General features: G+C 33.3%; 1 protein-coding gene and 1 long non-coding RNA gene across 2 annotated transcripts in view; one reads left to right on the top strand and one right to left on the bottom strand.

The window, feature by feature from the left end:
- Positions 1-2,578, bottom strand: part of LOC145252754 (uncharacterized) — a 160,688-nt gene extending 158,110 nt beyond the window's left edge. The window contains exon 1 of the long non-coding RNA XR_013863669.1: positions 2,408-2,578. This is a non-coding gene — a long non-coding RNA (uncharacterized LOC145252754). The remainder of the gene's footprint in view (positions 1-2,407) is intronic.
- Positions 1-18,903, top strand: part of LOC145252753 (uncharacterized) — a 511,723-nt gene that overhangs the window by 260,415 nt on the left and 232,405 nt on the right. The gene's annotated exons all lie outside the window — the stretch shown is intronic.

Raw genomic sequence — 18,903 nt, 5'->3', positions numbered from 1 at the left:
ATTCCACTTAGATTATCCAGTTATCTAATTTAACTTGCGGTGTCTCATTCATATTTTTATCTATTTTATTTGAAAAACGTCGTTATTCTCAGCTCAAAGACATAACGTCATTCGTCAGCGTTCGACAGTTTTGTCCAGCGTTTACCCTGTTATCTTTCTGCTCACTTTTACAGCGCTCATCTCCGGGAAAGATCCCATTTTACAGATATGAGTGTGCCCTTTCTAAAAATTCATGCGAGGTGACTAAATCACTGTTGACGTACGGACCCTATTATGTAACAACAGCAAATAGACACCGGTACACAAATATGTATCATGCTAATTCAAACCAATTTACTGGAAAATGGCGGTTATCAAGTGGTTAACGATACGGAAAGACGACCAGTGTGTTCCAAGTTTGAGTCCAGTTCGTTCCACAAAATCACTTTCACTTAGTATGATAGCAACATTATTGCGGTCCTTCTCGTAATTACCCGATGTCTTTCTAGAAAGAATTCTCACTAGAAAAATATCGGGGAAAACAATGCTTACGCTAGAATCTTCGGATTTACTCGATATGATAATTATAATACTAATTCATTTATAAGTTACTATAACAACGAGGTGCAATCACTCGTTTAAGAATGCCAAAACGATTTTTAGAGATCATTTTTCTAGACGGTCTCAGTGCGCCATTCTAAGGATTCGGCCTTCTCTTCACATTTAATTTTTACCCTCATGTGGAAGTAATTAAAAAAAAACGATTAAAGTCATTTTTTTTTCTTTATATTTACTAGGAAAATACATTCAACGTAAATAATTGTGATCAACTCGATGTTACTTTCCGCAGAGAAAAACACGCGAAAAGTTCTTTCAAATGTTATTTTTCATTTTTTGAAAATTTCCTATTTAGGAAAGCTTATCTCTTTCGCTGAAAAAAAACTTCCCAAATCTAAATTGAAAATTCTCAAAAATAAAAAGTTCAAGTTGTTTTTAGAGATTATGCATGAAAACAATTTTTCCTTCTAAACACAAACACATAAACAATACAATGTTACCGAAAGCTGATTTCGAGCTCAAAATAAAATTAGTTACTCGAGTACAGTTGAAACCTCCTCTTAAATAATCTAATTAAGACCAAATTTCCACTACTAAGAATTACTACTGCTGACCTAATGAATATCGTACACACATTGGCCCTTATCCTTGAGTGGCCTTCTGGCCTTGCTAAGTGGTGACCCTATTGTAGAAAAAACCGTCGAGTGTATAATATAGACTGCGAAAACAATCACTGATTTGTTAGCACACTGACGAGTCGACAGAAGCAAATTCCCAAGTATATTTTGTTGATCAGTATGTTGCAGATCCATTTTTGCTGGATTTTTACATGAGTATTGATAATATACAAGGTGGCTTAAATAAATTTCCAGACTTTTTTTCACATAGATACTTTTATTAACAATATACACATGAAACACTAGCCTGTGATAAGGATGGGGCACCTTAGGTCAAACTTCGCGCAAATTTTTCGCCGCTTTAGTTCCTCGCGAATAATTGCGTTTACAGTTCTCCCACTGACATCAAACTGTGCACTTATTGTCTCTACAGAAACACGAAGGTCTTCATCCATGAAATTCTTTATTTGGCCAATCAACTCTGGTGTTATGACTTTCTTACTCCTCCCACACCTCTCATGCTCATGACCCCTTACGTACTTCTTTAGATCCCTTATGCTATTCAAACATTGATGCTCGATTAATGCAAGTTGGTTCGAAAGCAGTTTGAAGCATTCCATACGTTTCTATGACATTTTATTCCAAGTTTAAAACAGAATTTTATTGCATACCCTTCTTTTAAAGTGTCTTCACGTAGAGATTGCATTCTTGAAATTCGCCAGCTGTGACAATCAGGTTTTAGTAGGTTATATTCCAACTCCTGCTGTAGCTATTCATTTGATCCTGAAATCATTAAAAATTGGTCAGTTTTCTCATAAGATGTGCAGGAATAATATACTTAATTTTCAAGAGTCTACGATGATTTTAAATTCCTGTACAAAATTGAAGATGCCTCGTATGTTATTTTGATTGCTCGTACTAGAAAAATAACAATTATTCCTATTGTATGACAACAACAACAATAATAATAATAACAATAATAATAATAACAATAACAACAATAATAACAATAATAACAATAATAATAAAAATAACAATAACAATAATAATAATAACAACAACAGCAATAATAATAATAATAATAATAACAAGAACAATAATAACAATAACACTAACAATAATAATAACAATAATAACAACAATAACAATAATAACAATAATAACAATAATAATAATAATAATAATAATAATAATAATAATAATAATAATAATAAAGGAAGGGAGAGTTACGATGCAGATAAAAATATACTCACAATACACTTTTACTTTCGTTTTTTATCGATCCATAATAATATGTCTATTGCTTTCATGGCGTTAACTTCCGAATAAGCACATTTTCTAAAGATTAAAGTATGCTTTCCTCAACTAAGCAGGTTATGTTTTTATTGTTTTGTTTTTTTGCCATTAAGTATTTTGAACTACGATTGCATCACACTATAAGAAAAGCCAAAATTATTTATGAGTTTTCTTTTTAAACAATAACCTTTAAATGTTGTCACGTTTCTCTTGGTTGAATGGATGTAATTTTTTTATAACTTCATGTCTTAAGTCAATAACTTGACAAATCATTTGAAATAGAACATACAATATAGCACGATATTTAGACATATCTTTCCTCATGAAGCGGACATGAAAAATTCGAGCATATATATATATATATATATATATATATATATATATATATATATATTTAAGTACGTATGACAGAAGCGTATAGATACAAATTTATTTTTGATTAAAACCTTATAGCAGGAGATCTGCTGTTTATATGTAACATTTTCAGTAACAAAAAAAAAAAACTCCTCATTCTACAAGTGGTATGTATATATGTGCTTTGCTGATGTCGCCACTCCTCTTTCTGTTTCTTCCAGCGGTGACTGAAGAAATAAACTTCGTGTCCTGGAGAAAGAAAAACACAAGGTGACGCCCGCTGAGTTTTCTTAGTTCGGAATATAATTTTCGTTTGTCTATCACATTTAAGATTTAAATAACAGATTTTTTCGTTCATCTTTCACAGTAGTTACGTTTCTTATTTCCACTTTCCAATATCTTCAGTACAGGGTGGAACAATACTTTTGTCACCCTAAAAAAAAAACACTATAGCTTTATTTGAAAATTTCTATTAGAAAAAATCATTTTCGCTAACTTGATTATGTAGTAAAGCTGACATACATTCAATGTAGCCCTCTTATGCCTCAATCACCGCCTCGATACGAGTTCGGAATTGGAAGCATGCCATTTTCCTCAAGCGCCAGTGGTAGCTCGGTGAATACTCGGCGGATGATGGCGATCAGGCTGGCTTTGGTGTTTAAAAAATATTTAAAATATAAGACTGACAGAAAGGCAACCAAGTAAATCGACTGTATAAATACTTTTTCGAATTATAAATAAAAGATAATATACATAAATATACACAGTAATAATCAAATTCTAATAAATAGTATAACACAAGAAGCATAAATATAAACCGTAAATTAAAATTTATATGCAAAATTTATTTTTTCGACAGAATACCCCAAAGGTAAGTAATAATAAATAATACTAATAAATAGTATATATATATATATATATATATATATATATATATATATATATATATATATATATATATAAAGTAAGATGATTGATAATTTATAGTTAAAATTAAAATCATAAGGAAGAACAAACACAATAAAAATCTTTATTATGAAACCCATTTTTAATTTTTAATTTTAATTATAAATTATCAATTATATTACTTAATATTAAAATAGCTCTAGGATATATATGCCTATCGAGCTTATTATATATCTACATCACAACGAGGACTGTTTTCTTTTATTTTAATTGTATTAATGAATTTACTAATACATTAAAATATACTCTGATCTTTAGACTCTTGTTCTTATCCCCTAAGTATATATATATATATATATATATATATATATATATATATATATATATATATATATATATATATATACAAATATAAATATATATATCTATAATATAAAGCTGAATGTATGTGTGTATGTATGTGTGTGTGTGTGTGTGTGTGTGTGTGTGTCTGGTCACGAATACGCTCCTATATGGGTGACTATTTAAAAACCTGATTGCTTATAATGATAGAAGATCTATCGAGACACAGTAATGGGTATGTTTGATCTGGCAGAACGGTTGTTCATTAAAATTGTGGGATCTGCGTTCGCGCCTCGTCCACAAAGTATGGAAATAAAAAAATTAAAAAATTAAAAAAAAAGAAACTTTTACAAGTATTTTTTATATAGATGTACATAATAATACTTTGATAAATATGTTTTAACTTAAATAGGGATGGTATGATAAAATTGTGGGGTCTGCGTTCGCGCCTGGCCTCCATAGAATGGAAATAGGCACAAACTTTAATAAAGACTTTTCATATCTATCAGCTTAAGTATACTTTGATAATTATGTTTCAGTTTGAAGAAATATGGTATAATAAAATTATGGGGTGTTCGTTCGCGCCTGACCTCCATAGAATGGAAATATGTCACAAAGTTTAAGAAGGTTTTTTTTTAGTATAGATCCACAGAATAGTGTGATAAGTGTTTCAGTGTGAACAGGTATGGTATAATAAATTTTGGTGTTTATCTATTTTATTTTTACTTTCATTATATTTTGCTTTGGTTTTTATGCCACCAAATTCGAAGCTATCTCTTTACATCCCTTCCTTTTCATAACCTATCATACCTTCATAAATTTCCATTTTCTGTAGACTGTTTTTGAACCCAGTAAATATATATATATATATATATATATATATATATATATATAATTTAAAGGAGATTAGAATAATAGTCTAAAGAGCTAAGTGTATTTTAATGTAATAGTGAAATTACTAGTTTAATTAAAATACAGGAAATGCTCGTTGTAATTTAGATATATAATAAGCTCGATAGTTAAATGTCCTAGAGCTAATTCAATATTAAGTAATGTGATTTATAATTTAAAAGTTTTAAAATTTTTAAAATTTAAAAATCAAAATTTAATTAAATTAAAAATCAGTTTCATAAGAAGGAACAACAACAAAGTCAATTATCTGTACGATCGTTTCGGAAATCCGTGCTTTTTATTTGTGGTATACATGAAGTCACGTAGAATAATTATACATAGTTTTTTTGGTAAGCACGGTCTCCTCATCAGCAAATTTAGGAGGATTTCTATTGAATTGAAAAGACACCAAAAATAAACCTAGCATTAAAAGTAAGGCAGATGAATCTGAAAAATTGAAGTAAAAGGTTTGGATATAAAATTTATAAGAAAATTAATAAGGAAATTGGTATAGGTTAGAGATAGAAATGAGTAGAAAAAAAATATATATTTTTGAATTTACATAATAAATTTGATTTAAAAATATATATATATATATAATTACCTTTTGGTTTTCATTTTTTTGAAATCAGGAACTGTATTTAAAGTAGTCATTTAGATGTTTGCTATAGCTTTTTATTTTATTGAATGATGAATTTTAAAAGGGCGACGCTCGTGCAGTAAATTGTTTCCGTTAGCGTATTTTGATTTAGAGACGCCACAGTTAATATCTATAGAGAGAGAGTTTTTTTTTTTTTTTTTTTTTTTTGCAAGTTTTTAAGGGGAGATAATTGTCATGGCTTTATTTATTATTTGATTTACGAGTCTAAGGGCGGTAATTGGTTTAACTTAATTTATTAAAAAAAAAAAAAAAAAAAAAAAAAAATCTATTTTTACTAATGAGTAATTTTTAATGATTTAAGGTGGTTTATATTTATTAAATTTAAACCAACGTTTATGATTACACGATAGAAGCTCGTGTCTTGAATTTACTAGTTTGGTTGTGCTTTTTATATCTTCATATTTTAAAATTTTTACGGTTTCTTTTGTACATAATGTACAAAATTTATCTCCTGGTTTATATGATTTGCAAGTCTCAATTATTTGCCATTTTAAGTTGAAAGAAATATTGCTATTTTTTAGTTGCCAAATATAGTTGGATAGAGTAGTTTGGTTTGATAGAGAGTTATTTTTAAAAGAATGTTTGTGCGTTGAAATTCTATGTTTTATTGGGCCAGATGTGGAACCAATATATATTACCTCTTGATTATTATGATTATTTTCCGTTAGGTCTATTGTTGGATTATAATGTGGTGGGTTGGTTAATAATTGATCGGTAGATTGATTTAAGTTGGTGTTATTATTTAATTCGGTAGTTGAGTTATGGCTGTTGATAGGTTCTTGTATATTTGGAGTTTTTGATACTGTGCAGCTATAGATAACATTTTTAATTTTACATGAGCCTTGTAGGGGACATTTATTTTTTCTTCTACAGTTACAGTCCGATGTATTTTGTATAGTTGCATTTTGTAGTTTATTAATTTTATTATTATTAGAGCTAATTATTTTCTGATGAAGGTTAGGCATAGTAGAGTAAGAGACTTTAATTGTGTTCTTATTGAAAATCTTATTATATCTATGGGGGGCTTTAAAGTTCTTATCTAATATTTTAAAAATCAGTCATGTATACCACAAATAAAAAGCACGGATTTCCGAAACGATCGTACAGATAATTGACTTTGTTGTTGTTCCTTCTTATGAAACTGATTTTTAATTTAATTAAATTTTGATTTTTAAATTTTAAAAATTTTAAAACTTTTAAATTATAAATCACATTACTTAATATATATATATATATATATATATATATATATATATATATATATATCGCAACGGTTAGAAGCTCTAACTGTCATTTGAGTGGTCGGGTTTCGATCCTTGCTTGAGATAGTTGTTTGTCTAACCGCAGTGATGAGCTGTGAAACAGCGAAACAGTACTGTATGTGGATGACTACATATATATATATATATATATATATATATATATATATATATATATATATATATATAGTGTATGTAGCAGTAGATTTCGTATTTTTATTTTAGAGCTAATACTCGACTGATTATTATGTTTATCTAATATATACTAGTAATTTCAAAAGTTTAAAAAATTACTTGGTTATCATCAACTAGAAGCGAAGCCAATACCTGTAACTATCTTGTAGTAATGTCTACCATCTAGACTAACGACACTAGCATATTAAATCATAACAAATTAAGGCAGTTACACGTACATACGTATACGTGTGCATGAGTAGAACATACACATCCCGTCGAAATACAATCGCTAAATGTCTAGTTTTTCAACTTTTACACGTTAGCGGCTATTTTTGCAGCTAAAAAAGAATGAAAATTGACAAAGGCTGAGTAGAAAAAGTTTCACGGAGAGACAAGAAATGTGCATGTGCTAGAATTTTTCACCTCGAATTCAGACCAATGTTTAAAATATGTCCGAATAGAATTGTGTGGAATAGTTAAATGATATGAAGTAGCAAAAAAAAAAAAAAAAAAAAAAAAGAAGTAAAATAAAAAATATTTTGATTCATCAGACCACTGTTCTCATCTTGAGTGTGATTTTCACAACGTTTCGGTCGATGTAATCTCCGACCTTCTTCAGTTGTATCTTGCCGAACTCGGGAATTTGGACGGAATTTCGAGCGGAACTCTTTATTTTTTATTTATTTTATTTATTTTTTAAAATTACATTTTCACTCCAAACAAGGCCATTGCCACTATGATGTAGGGGGCTACTATCTGGGGCAGCAGCTACTGGAGCACTATGTTGGGATTTGGGCAGCAAGATGTCGGTTCATGTTACACTTGAACTTCTGCATGTCAGTACAGTTGGGGAACAGGGACCTGGAATGGAATTCCAGAGTCTAGCGGTTCTGGGGAAGAAATTACTGGAGTAGAAAGATCTTCTACATCTTGGGATCTCTACTGTGTGGGGGTGGGATTTAGCTGCCTGTCGGGTTTGTCGAACGTGTCTACGTCGTGGGGCACTAGTGTCTGCGGTTCGTCAGAACATTCACCATTAAAATATTTGTAGAACAGGCAGAGGGATGCAACGTTTCGTCGATGGGACAGAGGCTGAAGCTTAGATGCCAGGGCCTATCAGATTTGCGACTCTCTTTAGAACCTTGTATAGGAGCGAGAGACTAGTAGCAGATGCACCAGCCCAAATGTGACAGCAATACTCCATACATGGGCGAATTGTGGCCTTGTAGAGGTACAGGATACTTTCAGGTGTCAGTAGTTTTCTAGCACGGTAGAGAGAGCCTACCTTCTTCGCAGCGGCCCTGGCAATGTTTTCAATATAATTATTCCAACTCATGTTTCCTGTGAACGTTAGGCCAAGCAGTTTGAAAGATGTACTCTCAGACAGGGAGTCACTGGCCATTGCTATTGGTGGCATTTACTTCACGGAAGTAGTGTGCTCTTGTTCCGTAAGCCAAGACTGGATAGAGGTCCTCAGTAATCCGCAATTGTATTTTTCGGTCGCCCACACTGAGGATTGAACGTTCAACCTTCAGGAGAATATCAGTTTTTATCATTGATTTTTCCGAGTACTCTGACCACTGCGCCACAGGTCCTTTCATTTAGAAACGTCAAAAATATTTATACATATAATTTTAACTATCATCAGTCAATCTTGAAAAACTTTAGATAGCTTAGGTCCATAGAGTGAATGTGGTATTGTGGTAAATGCAAACTAGTGTATTGAATAAAACTAGTGGGCGACCACCGACCCCCTTTCTTCCCGATACCCTTTTTGGTCTGATGAGACATCAAAGATGATTTGCCACTTTTTATATCGCTTAAAAAATGAAACAGATTGTAAAGATTTGTTGTATAGTATATAGTTTATAGTGTATAATATATAGTGTATAGTATATAGTGTATAGTATATAGGGTATAGTATATAGTATATAGTGCATAGTATATAGTTTATAGTATATAGTATATAGTGTATAGTATATAGTGAATAGTATATAGTGTATAGTATATAGTATATAGTGTATAGTATATAGTGTATAGTATATAGTATATAGTGTATAGTATATAGTGTATAGTATATAGTGTATAGTATATAGTGTATAGTATATAGTATCTAGGGTATAGTATATAGTATATAGTGTATAGTATATAGTATATAGTGTATAGTATATAGTATATAGTGTATAGTATATAGTATATAGTATATATTGTATAGTATATAGTATAGTGTAAAGTATATAGTGTATAGTGTACAGTATATAGTGTATACTATATAGTGTATACTATATAGTATATAGTGTATAGTATATATTGTATAGTATATAGTGTATAGTATATAGTATATAGTATATAGTGTATAGTGTATAGTGTATAGTATAGTATATAGTATATAGTGTATTGTATATAGTATATAGTATACAGTATATAGTATATATTTTATAATGTATAGTATATAGTGTGTAGTATATATTGTATAGTATATAATGTATAGTATATAGTATATATTATATATTGTATAGTATATAGTATATAGTGTATAATATATAGTATATAGTGTATAGTATATTGTATGTAGTGTATAGTATATAATAATAAACAGTGACATATAATGATAACTAGCAAATTTACACATTCAGAAAATAAAATATGTTATAAGTCCCTAAAATTATTACTGGAATTTTCTGCTAGGTCTCGTGGCGTAACGGATAAAATACTTAGTGTTTAATCATAAAGAAACACTCTTCATTTTTATTATATATAATTTCATTTTGAATTTTTTAAAACAACTATAATGATGAAGACAACAGTCTAAAAAAAATTGAATGCAAAAATTATAAATCCTTAGATCCAAACTAAATAGATAAAAATAAAATATTAAAATTATTAAATAATTCGTTGACATCTATGCTGATTACACGACCATCTTTGGCAACACATCTAAGGCCACAAATAACAAAGTTCTCTATGATTCTCTCTCCTCTGATCTTGAGCGCGTCGTACAGTGGGAGAAGAGGTGGCTGGTTATTTTTAATGCATCTAAACCAAGCTCCTATCTTTACCTCATCAACACTCTGATCCCCATCTGGCATTAATTTGAAATGGATGGCTCTCGTCTCGGGGAGTCTCAATGTTTTGATAAGCTTCTGGGATTGACTTTTACTCCTGATCTGAAATGGAACACGTACATCAAGTCTGTTGCAAAGGTCGCTGGAAAAATGGTTGGATCTTTCTACCGCTCCAGCAGATATCTCACTCCTGATGCAATTCTTTATATATATAAAAGCCAAGTATGTCCAATGATGGAATACTGCTGCCACATCTGGGAATGAGTTGCTAAAAACAGCCTATCCTGCCTTGAAAGAGTATAAAATAGACTTCGTGGCCTAGTGGGGGACGCCCTTTTCTGTTCCCTGCAACCTCTCTCCCACAGAAAAGACGTTGCGATCCTGTCTTTGTTTTATCGTTATTTCCATGGAGAGTGCTCGTCTGAGCTCCAATCTCTGGCCCCTTTGCAATCTTTCGCGAAAAAAAAACCCATCTAGCTGAAACCACTGTCAATAATTTTCCCCATTCTTTATCTGTGCCTAAATCAAAACGTAGATTCCATGAACAAATTTTCTTTCTTAGAAGTGCACGCCTGTGGAACTCTCTTCCGTTTGCCTGCTTCCCACCTGACTACAACTTGGATGTCTTCCAGTCCAACATAAACAAATTCCTGATAAACCGCTCCCTTAAGTAAGACACTTTATCAAATCTCCATTACTAACGATTACTACGATATTATCCCATTGACTACTGTACACGCAATAACCCTTATCCTAAAGTGACTCCCATGTAATATATATATATATATATATATATATATTTATTTATTAGGTTGGTACAAAAATAATGGCGTTTTTTGACATTCAACTTAAAAAGATCATAACTCTTTTCATAATAAACTTAATTAATCGAAATAAAAACTATTAGGAATTACACATTTTTACCAACTAGAAACAAGTCTATTTATCCCATTAGCATAGAAAACTGGAGTTCTGGAAGCGATAAAGTCAATGAAGGCCGATTCGGCATCATCTCGGCTTTTGAAGAATTTTTCATGCAGGAAGTTATCGAGATGCTTGAAAAAGTGAAAATCGAGAGGTTCGGGGAATATGACGGATGAGGCAGAGTCTCGTAGCCCAATCCGTTCAGCTTCTGTAGCGTCAGTTGAGCAACATGCGGGTGAGCGTTGTCATGGAGAAGAATTTTTGCCTTCATATTGACCAATCTCGGGCACATACGTTGGAGCTACTGGTGCATTTCGTCAATTTATCGGCAGTACTTTTCCGCCTTAATCGTTTCGCCCGGATTCAAGCAGCTGTGATGAATGAGACCGGACACAGATCACCAAACAGTCACCATAATCTTTTTTTGTGCAATTTCGGCATCGAGAAGTGTTGTGGAGCTTCTTCGTCCCAATTACTGTGTTGAACGTCGCTGGTTGTCGTAGAGGATCCACTTCTTATCACATGTCACAATTCGCTCGAGAAATGAGTCGTTTTTGTTGCGCAGAAAGATCTGAGAATGCATCTCAAAACGACGATGTTTTAATTATCGTTCAATTCATGTGGAACCTATTTATCCAACTTTATTGACTTTCCCATCTGCTTTAAATGGCGAACGACTGTTGAGTGGTCGACCCCGAGTTCAACAACAACTTCTCGTGTGGTTTTGCGAGGATCAACTTCAATTAAGGCTTTCAGATATTCGTTCTCAACCGCAGTCGGCCGGTCGTGATTGTCTTCTTCGAGGCTCTCGTCACCATTGCGAAATTTCTTGAACCACCGTTGTGCCACAGATCCGTTAGTAGTTCCTCAACCAAACACCTCATTAATATCACGAGCTGTCTTGGCAGCTTTTCGGCCTAGTTTGAACTGGAACAAGAAAATCATGCGGATTTCAATTTTGTCCATGCTGTCGAAAAGCCTTCATAAAAGTAATGAAGAGATTGAGAACTGAACCAGATAACGCGATTCGACAGAGTGAAAAACGCGATTCTAAATGATATATAACATGGCTATATATATATATATATATATATATATATATATATATATATATATATATATATTAGACATTAAGAGGAGATTATAGATAGATATATAAATTCCCGTTCACATACACCTTTCACGATAAAGCTAGGACCCAGAACTAGATAGAATCGAGCAATTGCATCGACAACGGACAACGCCAGACCCAAAGTGGGTTTCGATGTACTGTATCTCATCAGTGACGTGCCCCGACATAGGCGCGAACCCAGGTCGTCGCACTCATGAAGTGTGCAATACTGACTACCTAACGAAATGGGTCAAGGCGCAATCTATTGACTATGCCTCGATTTTTTAAATTCTTATATTTTCATCCAGTTCTACATTCTACGATGTGACTAGCAACGCGTCATATACAACTAAGATAGTTACTGCTGGTATGCAGGCGGTAGATATCACATCTTACAAACTTAACTGAAATTAGCCGACTCCTCAGACACGATTACGGAACAACCTTATTTGTTGAGGGACATCACGTCCCTACGAAGGATGACCCGCTTTTTTCTACATATATTAGACATTAAGAGGAGATTATAGATAGATATATAAATTCCCGTTCACATACACCTTTCAGAATAAAGCTAGAACCCAGAATTGCTCGATTCTATCTAGTTCTGGGTTCTAGCTTTATTCTGAAAGGTGTATGTGAACGGGAATTTTTATATATATATATATATATATATATATATATATATATATATATATACATAAATGAATTAATTCAGAAATTATATATAAAGTAACGTATGTGAGAAAATGATATTGTTTTTGCAATAATCTAATATAATACCATTCGGTACGGACCTGACAATGGAAGACTAGGTAAGAACACAAATATTGAATTTATAAGACCACAACATCCAACCTTAATTGCCTATTGAGACTCATGGCGCAGTGGCTGGAGGTATTGATCTTCTACGGTTCCAAATGAGAATTTTATGAAGATAGTGGTTGCAATCCTACCCAAAGCAGGCCAGTGAGACAATAACTATGGAAGCAGTGATTACTGATTATACATTTACCAGATTCAGCATTCCTATCCCGTCGCGGTTAACCTCCTGAAGACGGTCAAAGGATAAGGCAGCGGAAACGTGGTGAAACAAGAACAATTATGAAGATGAGGATTCGCGAGAGATGCATACAAAAATTCTTTTTACTAATTGTGAATAGTTTACCAGAATTAATCATAGATGACATTTCCCTTGAGCATCTTCAATGGAATATTTGAGGCGATCGCTCGAGACATAGCATGAAGCCACTTGATTTAATGATTTAAAAAAATTAAAAAATAAAAAATAAAAAGGATATGTCAAAGTTAAATAACTAACCAACAATAATGTTACTTGGATAAATTTCAACTAGTATAAAGAGCAATTATTTATCCTTTCTCCAAATATCGCTCATGGACTGTAAGGACTTACGCTTAAAATAAGGTTAGCGAGGGGTATTAAGATGACGAAAGTAAACCCAAGATCCGCGTTTTACTAACGAAATAACGAAAAAGTATAAAGAGACTAGCGAGAACTTGGAGGAGAAGAGATAATCAAGTAGAGACAATGAATTACTCTGCAACTGTGGGTGCGCATATAATTGAGAAGCAAGGGTTGCAAAAACTCTAACAACATATATCCTGAATAAACACTGCCTGATTCTAGTGTCAGCAAGAAGAAAACAATTTCGAGGTAAGCGGAGAGCACATACAGCGCTTGGTATTCGTAAATGTTGACTAATTTTAGTACTGACAAAAACTCAACGTTTGCGCAACTTCGGTTATCTAATGGGAACCGGTACTTCAACATGATGACGACGTATACATCATATGACATATCTATTGCCAGGTAAAAAAATGCGTGTAGTTTAATCTCTTCTGTAAGAAACAGATTCAACAAAGAAGAGATTAGAGCGTTAATTATAATAGATTGCAGTGTTAATTTTGTATTCTTACAGTGCCCAGAGTGCCCCGTTCCTCATTTTACAGCGGTACTACATCTTAGCATGCATATTTCTCATTATACAGATGAAAAACTGCATCTAATTTAATCTCTACTTTAATGAGAAGGCTGTAGGAAAGAAAATACATCACCTCTCGACTAGATTACGAAAGCGATTTTGTACCAGAAGCTTAACCCCAACGCTAATCCTAACCTAAACGGTACTTTTTTTTTATATTTCGGCTGGTTTCCATCTTGGGACATTTTTAATGAATACAGATGAATTGTTTGTTTGTTTGTTTGCTTGTTTTTGTTTTACGGCATATCAACCCTTTTCAGGTTATTTAATGTCGAATGGAGTGATTTTGAAGAACAATTTTTAATAGAGTAAATGTGTGTTTTTTTTTCTATTACACCCATAGTTGGGACCCTAACAGGTACTACCACTCCGGGTCAGAGTGTAACTGGGAGCAATGGCAATTAAAGGGTGGCTCCACACTCCCCACAGCCCGCAAGCTGGGGCCTCACCATCGGATATAATTTAAGGTGATATCCAGGACACATACAGACGAAGAACATTGCCCATTTCATGTCAGCATGGTTTAACTTTCAAAAATGTTTGATATTTATACTAGAGTGGATCACTGCTTATCAAATCCTAAAATCCACTCGAGGATAGGGGTTGATGAGTTTCATGTGAACCGTAAAACAACACCTTGATGATCGCCAAAAGTGGAACTTGACTATTGCTTGCTTATTTAAGAGGACGGCTCAACAGGAACTTGTTTCCGTTAGACTTAAAAAAACATTGCTGTTATAGTCACCTATGCTCCACAGACGTGTAGTTCTGGGAAATAAACTTTGAAATTTACGTTCAACTTTAAACGAAGATTGATAATAATTGAAAATTGTTTGCAGTTCACAACAAATACTCGCCTAGTTGAAACAACCGCCAACAAATTACCTCGTTTCCTATCTGTTCCCAAAACTAAACCAACATCCCATGAGCAGAGTTTCTTTTTAGACCTGCCCGGTCGTGAAACGCAATGCCGTTTTCTGCTTTTTGGCTGACTATAGCATGGTCGTATTAAAGTCTAATGTGAATACATCCTTATTGAGTCGCCCATTTTAGATAATCTACTCAAGTTCCACTGTGTTTGATCTTGTCTTACTATCTACCTAACACTTAGTTCTTATCCTTGAGTGGCCTCCTGACCTTGATAGTAAAATACACGTTATAGCTAGATAAGTGTCTGCTGCGAATGTTGTACAAAGTGGACCATAGATAGAAGCTCAATCGGGAACCTGTCATGAAAATATCGATAGAACAGACACAGACTTGCTACGTCTCCTCTATTAGATACAGCAAGTAGAGGAGAGAGAAGGGCTTTGCCCACTAGTTTTCAAAGCCGGTTTTGTTCCTTGTAAAGACAGAAAAGGATACTCTTAGCATCTCTCTCTCTAAATGTTGCAACAGTACTCCACCGTAAGACGTGTTTGGCTCTTATACTGGTAGAGGATTGCGTCGATAGTAAGATACCTTTTTGAAGCGGTAGAATGATCCAAGCATTCTACCAGCGTCATTGTCAATGGATCTGATATAAGTCTTCCATGTCAGGTCATGATTAGTGATCAGATCCATAAGCTTGTCAAAGCTGACAAAGCAGAGTGCTTCTTTAAGACGAAAGCGTCGTTATTTTCAAAGAATAGGAATCGTAGTAACATAAGACTCTAATTAGTCCAACAGCTGTTTTTAAAAATATCGTTAAAAAAAGATGGTTGGATTAAAGTGCAATTAAATCGAATAAATGATTTAAAATGACGCAGGATGTTGTCAGGGCGACAGTTTTAGATTAGAGAATAAATTATCGAACATTTGAATGCCACCATTTGCCATTTGCAGCTTATTGATTGTTAGTGTACCAGCTGATGATGGCAATTCTAGCCCCATACTAACTTGTTTTCGCTCGGCTTTGCCGAACCGGATTAAAGAAAGATATCAGATGTACGAAATGAAGTTATATTGCACACAATAAATCAATTTTCTTTCCTGATGTCAATAACAAAATAAAAATAAGATGCTAAATATTAAAATTCAGATATTGACGATGATGACGAGAGACCGGAGAGTGGAAAAGGATAAGAAAGTCGTAAACTTTCAAAATATCATATTCACATTAGCTTTCATACCCCCCCCCACGGTGAGATGATGTTACACAAGGATCGGAAAGTTGAATTTAAAGAGCTAGTAGCCTAGATGAAGAACACTTTATCCTATAAAATACCTGAGCAGCTCAGTCTGCATTCCTCGATATAGGCGCACCAAGTTATAAGCAATAACCTGAATGCTTCTCATATGAAACGTTAAAGTCTGGAATGAGGAATCTCATTGAACTTCAATACACCATAGTAATACCTCAAACCACAGGAAACAAGCCATATTAACACTGGCTGAGACTAGGTTGGCTTGTGTGCTGACACACATTCACAAATAAATAAATATTTGTTTAAAATCCTTCTTGTAAATTCCTGACTTCAAATGTAATGTTAACAGTTCGTTTTCTCTGTCTCTCTCTCTACCCCCTCTCTCTCTCTCTCTCACACACACACACTCACTGTCGCTCGGCTGTCAAACACTTTCTCTATGCTTTTCAATTCGTCCTTTTTACAGCTGTCACTCTGTTCTTATGCAAATGAATGCCATACATATATTAATGAGCTGTCTTCAAACGTGGGGTTTTCCCATCTTATTCCTCCCTTGATTCCATCACCTGACAAGAGAAAGAAGCGATGTGGCTACTGTAAGTCACGTTCTGCATTACTTTTCGCTAGAAGTGCCGCGAAAAACCAAGCAGATTCTATTAAATTTAATCTTCAATCTATTAAATTTAATTCTTAATCTGTTAAGTTTAATACATACTCATTAAATTTAATTACATTTTTAATCCAGGTAAAGTTCACAGTATTAATTTAAATAGCTAAATGTAATGAATGGTACAATTTTTAAGCGTTCTCCATTAAGTTTAATATGTTGTCACTTGATTTATACGCATGAATATAAATATTGCTACATATTTTTTTCAATAACATATGTCTTGCAGAGACAATTTCGAAAACGGAGATTAAAAAAAGAACCAGAAAACTATAGAACAGAATTTAGTAGTGTTGCCATAATAACAAGACAGTAATAAAAAGATGTAGAAGATAAATAAAACAAAAATACTGCAGTGTTGAAACATATAACTAGATTTTACATTTTAGATTAAAAAAATGATACGCAGCTCAACCGTGGTATGAGACGTATATAGACTTAAAAAAAAATGATAAATTTATTTTTCGTCTTTCATTTCCACTGTAATTTTATGATAATGTTTGCCTTTTGAATATTTGTTTTTACATTATCTATTCTTCCCTATTCTTACTGCTAGAAAGTAGTTACGCCGTTTAAATTGTCCATGAAAGAAAAAACAACTTTAACATATTTAAATAATCTTTATTCATGGACTAGTTCCAAATGATTTTTCTGCAAACCTGGATTACACATGTTTGGATTATTACAAACTTTTTTTTACAATCTTTTTGGATTACTACACACATTCTGAATTTCTATTTTGATTCGGCGTGTCAACAGCATAATTCCGGATTTTTTCTATAGAAACATTACGTCATATCATCTTTTCGTATTGATAATAATGGATCTCTCCATTTGTTTTTATCTGTTTTTTTTAATCCTTGACTTGCAATGTATCCTCTAATTTTTTAAATTTTTTCCCATCTTATAAATGTGGTCCTCCCGCCCAGGTCAGCATATGACTTTTGACCCTGCTGAACTGGTCTGGCCGTTGCTCATCTATCTTCCGAGAAGACTCAACATACATTCTCAGCGTGTCAGGCTTCGTGTCGATTTCCGCTGAAAATCAAATAGCTTCCCATGCACGCAAAAAAAAGAAAAGAAAACAGAACAGGAGAGTTCTAACTACGAAAAAGTTAATTTCACGAAAATTACAAGTTTTTACATGTGTACATCGTTCAGGTCGATTACACCAGAAAAATCAAGATTTTCCAAAATCTTATTATTCGTTCTCCACGAAAGCGGTCAGGATAGATGGAGGGGTTGGTGGCTATCTTAGGAGTGTATTTTTTTTCTCAAGATTTGGCGTCAATCTGCTAAAATCGGCACAGTCATTCGCTTATAAACGAAGAGGAAGGGTTGGTTAGTACAATCTACAAAACCAATCAGGGTCCAACATGTCTTTTGGGGAATCCCCAATCCTTTTTGCGTGTGTGCACCTCAACAGGTCTTCTATGGCCTGCGAATCTGGGACCAAAACTAAATTTCTCTTCACACGTCCCAAAAGGTCAATCACTGTCACTTTCCTACTAAGAAAGCCAGAACGTCTGCGTAGGTGTTCCTCAGGCCAAACGAATGTATGATCTCATTCCACTTATTCTGAAATTTACTGTCATTTGTTTTAAACAATAAAATATATGTCTGTTTTTACAAAGCACAATAAATTCATCCACTTTGATAGGTCACCAGCCGCTGTCCGGGATTCAATCAACGTTTAACAGGCAATCTCAGCATATTTACACCGCCTTACTCAGGGGTTTAGGGGAGCTTAATCTCCCCAATGGGGAGCAATATCGCTCCTTTAGACAGTCACGTCATATAACCCCTTAGCACAAAAAAGTTTTTTTTTTCATTTATGACCAGTTTTCATGTAATGCTGTTTCAATTAATGCCAGTACCAGCAAATTCATAGCTTTGCTATAATATTCATTTGCTAGAATCTTTCCTATGATGAGAAGAAGGCATTTCTTTGAAACTGCGCGGATTAAGAA

Source organism: Euprymna scolopes, chromosome 29 (genome assembly GCF_053919585.1).
Source record: "Euprymna scolopes isolate OS-2025 chromosome 29, ASM5391958v1, whole genome shotgun sequence".
Taxonomy (NCBI): Eukaryota; Metazoa; Mollusca; class Cephalopoda; order Sepiida; family Sepiolidae; genus Euprymna; species Euprymna scolopes.
This window is presented reverse-complemented; position numbering and strand designations above follow the sequence as displayed.